Source organism: Rutidosis leptorrhynchoides, chromosome 3 (genome assembly GCF_046630445.1).
Source record: "Rutidosis leptorrhynchoides isolate AG116_Rl617_1_P2 chromosome 3, CSIRO_AGI_Rlap_v1, whole genome shotgun sequence".
In the NCBI taxonomy this organism is placed as follows: domain Eukaryota; kingdom Viridiplantae; phylum Streptophyta; class Magnoliopsida; order Asterales; family Asteraceae; genus Rutidosis; species Rutidosis leptorrhynchoides.
In genome coordinates, this window is record NC_092335.1 from 90,146,710 (window position 1) to 90,156,689 (window position 9,980).

Here is a 9,980-nt window from a genome sequence, read left to right on the forward strand (position 1 = left end):
TGTTTATTGTCGTCATATGTATTTTTACTACAAAATACATTAGGTGAGTTTTCATTACTCCCTTTTATATATATTTTTGGGACTGAGAATACATGCACTGTTTTTATAACTGTTTTACGAAATGGACACAAGTAATCGAAACTACATTCTATGGTTGGATTATCTAATCGAATATGCCCTTTTTATTAAGTCTGGTAATCTAAGAATTAGGGAACAGACACCCTAATTGACGCGAACTCTAAAGATAGATCTATCGGGCCCAACAAGCCCCATCCAAAGTACTGGATGCTTTAGTACTTCGAAATTTATATCATGTCCGAAGGAGGATCCCGGAATGATGGGGATATTCTTATATGCATATTGTGAATGTCGGTTACCAGGTGTTCAATCCATATGAATGATATTTTTGTCTCTATGCATGGGACGTATGTTTATGAGAAATGGAAATATGAAATCTTGTGGTCTATTAAAATTATGAAATGATTATTTATGTTAAACTAATGAACTCACCAACTTTTTGGTTGACACTTTAAAGCATGTTTATTCTCAGGTATGAAAGAAGTCTTCCGCTGTACAATTGCTCATTTTAAAGATATTACTTGGAGTCATTCATGACATATTTCAAAAGACGTTGCATTCGAGTCTTTGAGTTCATCAAGATTATTATTAGGTCAATTATATTTGGATATATTATGAAATGGAATGCATGTCTGTCAACTGTCGATGTAATTGAAAGTTTGGCTTTTAAAAATGAATGCAATGTTTGTAAAATGTATCATATGGAGGTCAAGTACCTCGCGATGTAATCAACTGTTGGGAATTGTTTATAATCGATATGGACTTCGTCCGGATGGATTAGGATGGGTCATCACAGTTGGTATCAGAGCAGTGGTCTTAGCGAACCAGGTCTTGCATTAGTATGTCTAACTGATAGTCGTTAAGATGCATTAGTAAGTCTGGACTTCGACCGTGTCTTCATGTCAAAAGTTTTGCTTATCATTCGTGTCGAAAATTACCTGCTAATCATCTTTAGGGAATCATTTGCTTATCATTTTTAGTCTAGACACATCTTAATGCATTGATTGTATGAATAGTGTATAGACAAAATTCATATCTTAGCGTATCTGTTATTGTTATCTTTGCCTGACAGCTTCCGTAGATTCCTCCGTAACTTATGGGATTTTAGTATTATATATGCATATGTAAATTATGTATTGCAGGGTACTAATCTACATCCTATAATCTATTTCTTATCGAAAATCATTCATCTGATCATACGAGATGAATCACTCAACCAGATCGAATTCCTCGGATTCCGACAGCTATTCCAATATAGAGTTTCACCTAAGCTCCGAAAGCAGTGTCACCAGAATGAATCGACCAATCATCCATCCCCAATTCATCTGATGGGTTCGTTGTCGACTTAATCGATGGAGACGCACAGACGATGATCCCTTCCACTAACCAAATTCACCTCTTGATGAAGAACCTGATTCACTTACCGGCGAACCTGTTCGTAACACCATTTTCACCCTCATTTCCCGAATATCTCGCCACGATTATATCATAACTCAGATTCTAAACCTTATTCACCCACTCGTCCGACCGACAATCATCCCGAAATAATAGAAGAATTCAACGAACTTCGCGCTCGATTAATCAATTTGGAAAACGTGGTGCAAAACCTACCAGCTTCAACAACAGCACCACCAGTACCACCAACAACCCAAGTTTCAACATCACACGCCTCAACATCTCAATCTGTACCTCGAGTATAACCATCGTTCTACGTATCGTTCTGCATCATTTATCTTCGTTCGACATGGCGATCATGTAATCTCTAATGTTTTAAGAGATTATATATTCATATTCTAACGGTAAATCAAATGAGTTTAATATCATATTAACTCATTAAATCCATGAGTGCATCTGAAGAAAATATATATACAAGTACATTTTCATAAAGATTGTAATTAAAAATTCTTTCGTACAAATTGTTAATGGTGAAAATATTTTAACGGGTAGGTAATACCCGGGGAATAATTAGATTTCACTTTAATAAGTTACACTGTACATTCGACGAAACTGATTCAACAGTCATTTAATATCCTATTTACATTCATCGATATACAAATCCATTCACCACAGAATAATCATTTTTATATTAAATTTCATATTTGGATTTTGACTTCTCAGAATTCAACAAGTGGCATAATGAAGAAAACATGGAACAAAATAAAATTTGCTAGAAACAGACGAATTAACTAATTGAAATATTGTTAAGAATCCACGCTAACTGTTTCTAGCTAACTGGTTACATTTTATTTTCCGCAATTTAATTATAGCAATTTATATTCTCGCAATTTTATTCATCGTCATTTAATTTCTGTTATTTACTTTACGCACTTTATTTATCGTCATTTATTTTCTGTTATCCATTTTACGCACTTTAAATATCGGGACACGTATACAAGGTTTTGACATATCATATCGACGCATCTATATATATTATTTGGAATCACCATAGACACTCTATATGCAGTAATGATCGAGTTCTCTATACAGGGTTGGGGTTGATTCTCAAATAATATATATACTTTGAGTTGTGATCGAGTCTGAGACATGTACACAGGTCACGATATTTATTAATTAATTCGAATATTATATATTAAACTATATATGAATTACTGGACTGTTACTGTGGACTATCAACTGTGGACTACCAACACTGGACAATTAAAATGAATTAAAATATTGATTATAACATATGAAACTAAACAATTCTTCAAATTTGCCACTTGATTTCATTTTAAACCCCATTCGTATCATCACAATTACAATCTGTGTTCAAACCTTTCATGATTCTTGAAAACACCTCAATCGATAGAATGAATCAACCGCACTTCATCTACGGAAGAAAAGATTTATGCATCTAGTTATGCACCTGAGAAACTCACATCAACTGAGTAAAAGTTTAACACGTAGCCGCGTCAGATCCTTTGGCATTTTTTAGCAAAAAAAATAACTTTGCGATTCCTTTCCAAAGTAGCAAATTTTGTCACAGCTCCAGCAAGTCAACTTCGACTTTTCGTTCAAAACAACCTTATTATAACCTTGATATATATGTGTACTCTTTTATTGTTACCGGGGAACCTTTTATATTCCACCATATTACAGTCAGCGTTTAATCATCTAAAAACACAATTCTCTTGAAATCACCTCGGATCGATAACCAATGATTCAGATATGGTAGCAGTAAATGTAGAGGAATCGGCAATCAGTACTTTGAAAAATCACAGCATACCTACATCAACAGTTATATGTATAACATTTATCTCTTAGAATAATGACCTTAATTGTCGGAAGTTTGATGATAGAGAATAGTACGTTGGAAAAGATCAGAAAAATTGGAACTGGAAAACGAATTGAGATAACCAGGTATGAGACCATGGACAAATACAAGGACCAAACCCTATATTCAAAAAAAATCCAGGTAATTCTGGATCCAATGAAACCTTCAACGAATATCTTGCTCTTTACTCTAAACCCTTGCGGATAATAGTTCCTATCATCCTTCGATATTAGAAATTCCAAGATATCATCGTATCTTTCATTATAAATATCCTCCATATTTCTGAAGATATTTTCATAACTATTCTTATCTGAAATCAGTAAACTCTTTGTGCTATCAGTTTTACATCATATAGAAACTATTAGTTTCTATATTCTATTAGCTTTCGAGTTTAAAATATGAATGTTTTTGAAGTAGTGTTAGGAACTGATGCATGAGTTAGTATAATATAATGACACTTGATCAACGTGATTATATTACAGTAAGTCATGCTGAGTTTCTAAATGGAACGTGATGATTCACAGATCATAACGTCATCATGTGCCATGTTACATAGCTCTTTCATCCTACTTAACTCCGGAACAAATCAAGAAAATGTATTCTTGATGGTTCTATCTTTCGTGATGTTGATAAATTTGAAAATCAAATCGTGCTATCACGTTCCTTCCTGCTTAGAACATTATAATCATTCGAGACTCTATATCTACAAATTCTGGACCATTAACCGCTTGACTGGAAGTCGGGAAGAGAAAATAAAAGCATAGAGCTTTGAAATATAAGGGAGAATATAAAGTCGATAACAACACATAAATTACAAACCGTGTATATCAATGTTTATCGCAACATAAAGACACGGGAGAATTAAAAATATTATAATCCCGAGGGCGAAGTAGAAGAAAATAGATTCCTCTGGTGGAAGTTGGAAAAGGAGAATGATTGTTGCGATAATAAGGAAGAGGACAAGGATCAGAACTGGATTAAGCATTTTCAGAATCTTTTGGATGTATGAAATAAGAAGGAAAGTATGGGAAGGGTGAGAATAATGGAACGGAAGAGTTTAATTTATAATGGAAATATCAGATAGAGTAATCGAGGCAGATTACCGTATTTAATTATAAAGATCTTGATTTCTTTACTCGCCGAAGAATCAAATATTTCAAATCTCAACGAGTTTCCTTTAAATCCCTTGAATTCCGGAATTCAACCAAGGCAACGTCAAAAGTTAAGACGCGCCTTATTTTCTAAATTCAACCATGACTAGTCAAAAGTTATGATTGAAATTTGTCTTACTTATTGCACTATTTCGTGATAGCTTCACTCGTACTCTTCACAAAATCAAATTGTTTCATCTATATTACTCGATGATGATAGAACTCTAATTTTCAGCTCGTATGCATCATGAAAACATATTTATTGTTAGCAATGACCATCCCAATCAAATTTCGGGATGAAATTTCTTTAACGGGTAGGTACTGTGACGACCCGGGAATTTCCGACCAAATTTAAACTTAATCTTTATATGTTTTCGACATGATAAGTAAAGTCTGTAAAGTTGATTATCAGAATTTTGAATTAAGTACATGGATTCATTTATACCTTTGACCATTCCCGACGATTCACGAACAGTAAATTTAAAATTTAATATATATATATATACATGAAACACATATTTTCTGGTAGGTCTGTTTGATTAATTATTATGTTATTTGATTTTTCATAATTGATATTAAAATAAAATTTACTATGATATAATATTGATGTGTTAGGTGATGTGAGGGCCTATATGTCTACTGTACGTTCTGTTTCGGGTCCATTTCATACTTTACCACTTACTGTACTTAGTTGAAATCTAAAATGGGTTACTATGCGAAATTAATTAATCATTTGAATATTATGAGTGATTGTTCCTATCATTTCAAATTATAGAATATATGTACATACACTACCCATACACGAACGAGAGAACTGCTTTTGGCCTTCTGTTTGCCAATAATAATCAACCAACTCAGCATCTCATTTACCCTAAAACATATTACCTTGGTCTCTATTTTTTTTACATCATCGAAAAACATATCATCTATATCTACAACTGTACGATATCTTTCCGTTGAGGACAAATTATGGTGACCCACTCTTTTAAATATGTTGAAAATTATATTTTTCTTTTAAGTGTGAAAGTGATATACAACTTGTTTATTGTTTTCTTTAAATAACTCACATGCATATGTTGGTATCGTTCACTGAATTCACCCACACCAAAAACAATTAACTAACTTTTCCTTTACTACTTTCACTTTTGTGTTGTCAATCTTTTTGTCTTTCAACCTTTCTTTCATTAGTGAGTTGTTCTTATTTTCTTTCTTGTTCAACCACAACAACCACCAAATCCATCACCGCCTTCGTATCAACCACCACTCTATGATCACTCTCCTCCGCCACCACCATGAGCTTCCAATCCTTCAAACAACCTTCGACTGCCACACCCTCACTACCTTCGACCACCTCAACCGTAACACCCACTTCACCATAAATTTCACAACCACTTCACCTCCAACAACACCATTACTCACCAAAATTATAAACCATAAAAACTCACATTAAATTATCTTTCCATTTCAGTTTATTTGATCGAATAAGAATATAAACTGCTTCGGGTTACTTCTGATCGAAACAGACAAGTCGCTACAGCTAGGTTTGTTATTCTGTCTCCATTTCATATATTTTTTTTACGATGAGTAACGGTATGAAGATGATGATGTATGATCATAATAATATCGTACAATGATGATGAGATTATCATCACGAATGATGTTGGTAACGATGATAATAATACGATTTTGATAAGTGTTTATGATTTTATGTGATCATAAAAATGATGGATGTAGATGATGAGTATAATACGGATACTAATGCTCGTTGATGATGATAGTTATTAATGATATGATGATAAATAATAACATGATAGAATGGTGATGAAGTGATAATCGCAATTAAGGTTTAGATGTAGAACATGACGATTAAATTATGATAATGATAATTATGATTATGATTATGAATAATGAAGTATGAAACCAAGATTACGATGATAAGAAGGAGAAACAAGAATACAGAGATTTTATTTTAGAAGAAGAAGATGAGACAGAAAACTTTGGGTTTTATAGAAAAAGAATTCTAGTTAAAACAGATATGATAGAGCAAAGGGATGGTTGGGAGCGTATGTGTGTTTTCGAGAGGTCTCAGGTTCGATTCTAAGTCAGGACAGCCATATATTTCTTTTTATTTGACGGGGCTACTAACTGGCCTGCTGTTGGGCCGAAAACAGGCTGTTGGGCCGAGATAGTAAGAATTAATATTAGGTCACTATGTTCAGTTTTATAATTTGGGCCGAATTTAATTAGAACCATGTATGGTTTTGTTGGGCATAGTGAATTGAAGAAGTAAAAGGGAAATGCAAAGGAAAATGGGTATATTTAAATGGGTTACAACTTACAACATAAAGACGTAATTAGAGGCATGGTTAAGGGTGTGTTGTGTAAGCGAGAGGTTGTGGGTTCGAGTCCCGTCTGCAGCATTTCTTTTTACTCAAAGATTAAAAGGGTATAATTTTGTTATTTCATTTCTATTATTATTATTGTTATTACTAATATTATTATCAAAATAAGTATTATTATTAAGTAATATGATTATCATTATTAATGAGATTTTTATTATTATTATTATTATAAGTATCAATATTAACAAAATCATTATTAGTATTATTATTAATAAAGTTATTATTAATAGTAAATCATTATTATTAACAAAACTATCCTTTTAAAACAAATGAATATTTTGTGCATAAATTATACTTACTACATATATATTATAATTATATGAATATTTTACATAAACAAACTAATGATTTTAAATATAACACTAAACAATTATATATATATATATATATATATATATATATATATTTATATATATATATATATAAATAAATATGGATATATTAATACAACTATATAAATAATAATTATTGTGAATATATACACAAATTAAATATATATATATATATATATATATATATATATATATATATATATATATATATATATAATATATATATAAATTAAAATATTATAAATAAATTTGTTCGATTACAAATATATGTGTTAATATATATAAATGATATAGGTTCGTGAATCCGAGGCCAACCCTGCATTGTTCAGTTGTTTATTGTCGTCATATGTATTTTTACTACAAAATACATTAGGTGAGTTTTCATTACTCCCTTTTATATATATTTTTGGGACTGAGAATACATGCGCTATTTTTATAACTGTTTTACGAAATGGACACAAGTAATCGAAACTACATTCTATGGTTGGATTATCTAATCGAATATGCCCTTTTTATTAAGTCTGGTAATCTAAGAATTAGGGACCAGACACCCTAATTGACGCGAACTCTAAAGATAGATCTATCGGGCCCAACAAGCCCCATCCAAAGTACTGGATGCTTTAGTACTTCGAAATTTATATCATGTCCGAAGGAGGATCCCGGAATGATGGGGATATTCTTATATGTATATTGTGAATGTCGGTTACCTGGTGTTCAATCCATATGAATGATATTTTTGTCTCTATGCATGGGACGTATGTTTATGAGAAATGGAAATATGAAATCTTGTGGTCTATTAAAATTATGAAATGATTATTTATGTTAAACTAATGAACTCACCAACTTTTTGGTTGACACTTTAAAGCATGTTTATTCTCAGGTATGAAAGAAGTCTTCCGCTGTACAATTGCTCATTTTAAAGATATTTCTTGGAGTCATTCATGACATATTTCAAAAGACGTTGCATTCGAGTCGTTGAGTTCATCAAGATTATTATTAGGTCAATTATATTTGGATATATTACGAAATGGTATGCATGTCTGTCAACTGTCGATGTAATTGAAAGTTTGTCTTTTTAAAACGAATGCAATGTTTGTAAAATGTATCATATAGAGGTCGAGTACCTCGCGATGTAATCAACTGTTGGGAATTGTTTATAATCGATATGGACTTCGTCCGGATGGATTAGGACGGGTCATCACATATACCTCAAGTATGATGAAGAAAGTTACTGAATAAATAAGATATGAACTTGTTCTTGATGACTTGGAAGATTAAGAAGTGAAATCATGAAAATAAACAAAGGTTGTAAGTAAGTTTATATCTTGATTTAAGATAATTAACTTACATGAATTGAATCAAAGTTTAAACATAATTTTACCTTGATTATGAAGCTAAAAGATGATGAAAATGCTTGGAGATGATCAAGTATGATGTTAGGAGTATTTTGAGAGAGAATTTGGAGTGTAAGTATGAGAAAATGGAATGAAAAAATGTGGTGAAATCATAAAAATGAATTTACTTGTTATATAGAAAAAAAAATCCTTAAGTTTGTTTTTTAGCTCATTAGTCTTCCTAATTGATCCCACATGTTGCTATCATGTCTCTTAATCATTCATGGCTGATCATTGGTATTTTCTATTATTATATACCAATAGTAAATACATCTAGAAGCTGCGTATAATACGGGTATATATACCCTAAGTATACGTGTAGAAATCTTGAGGAAACGGAATGAGAATTCAAATATAACTATCTTTTGTGAATATACTTATATTGTTTTATGTATTTAAGTCCTTTAAAGTAATTAAATACGTATTTATATGATACTTGTATAAGCATTATAGATTATAGGTATATATGTCAAAGAACATTACGTATAGTTACCTTTTTGAAAACTTAAGTTAGTAGTCTCAAATTATACTTATAACTCATTGTTATTAGTACACAATGATATGTTAAACCATCCTTAGATCATGTTAAATATGTATAAATATGTATATGTACACAATCGTATAATTATCGTATGTTATATAGTTCGTGATATCATTGGTCAAATTGGACGGTCAAACATTGTGTAAAAACACAAGACTCAACAATTTGGATTGCTTATCATGTTGGTAATGTTTAATTTATGTAAATATTAATCTCATATGTATAAAACGATCGGAAAAATCCGGGTCGTTACACTTTCTCATAAATGTGATGAAAGATTTTCTTGAGATGGAAGAACCATTTCCCTATGCGGCCTTATTGCATAACATGTTTGAGAAACTTGGCGTGGTTCAATACGTTAAGAAACTAGTACCAGAGAATCCCATTGTGGGATAAGTGATTCTGAGTTTCTGTTTATGTGTTTGTTCTTGTTTTGATGTATTTTCAGTTTGGTGAGTAATTTGATGATGCTAGCATGTTAGCATTGGTACATTACTCTAAGTTTGTAATAATTTTACTTCGGACATGTAATCGTGACCTTGATCTACTAGGCTAAATAATGTAATATATTCTGTGATGATTACACTGTGTTATCGAATAGGTCATGAATATACCATGCTGATTTAAATTGTGTTTGCAGTAATTGTTCATTATGTCAGGTGTTCAAATTGATCAAGAGTAAGTGGTTCATGGATCTGATACTGAGTAATCAGGGGGTCCTGAATCTGCTGATCTTCCAGGTTGAAAAGCATGCAGTGGATCAAACCTGATTGCTTGTCTGAATGATAAGGGTCGAAATGCTGGTAAA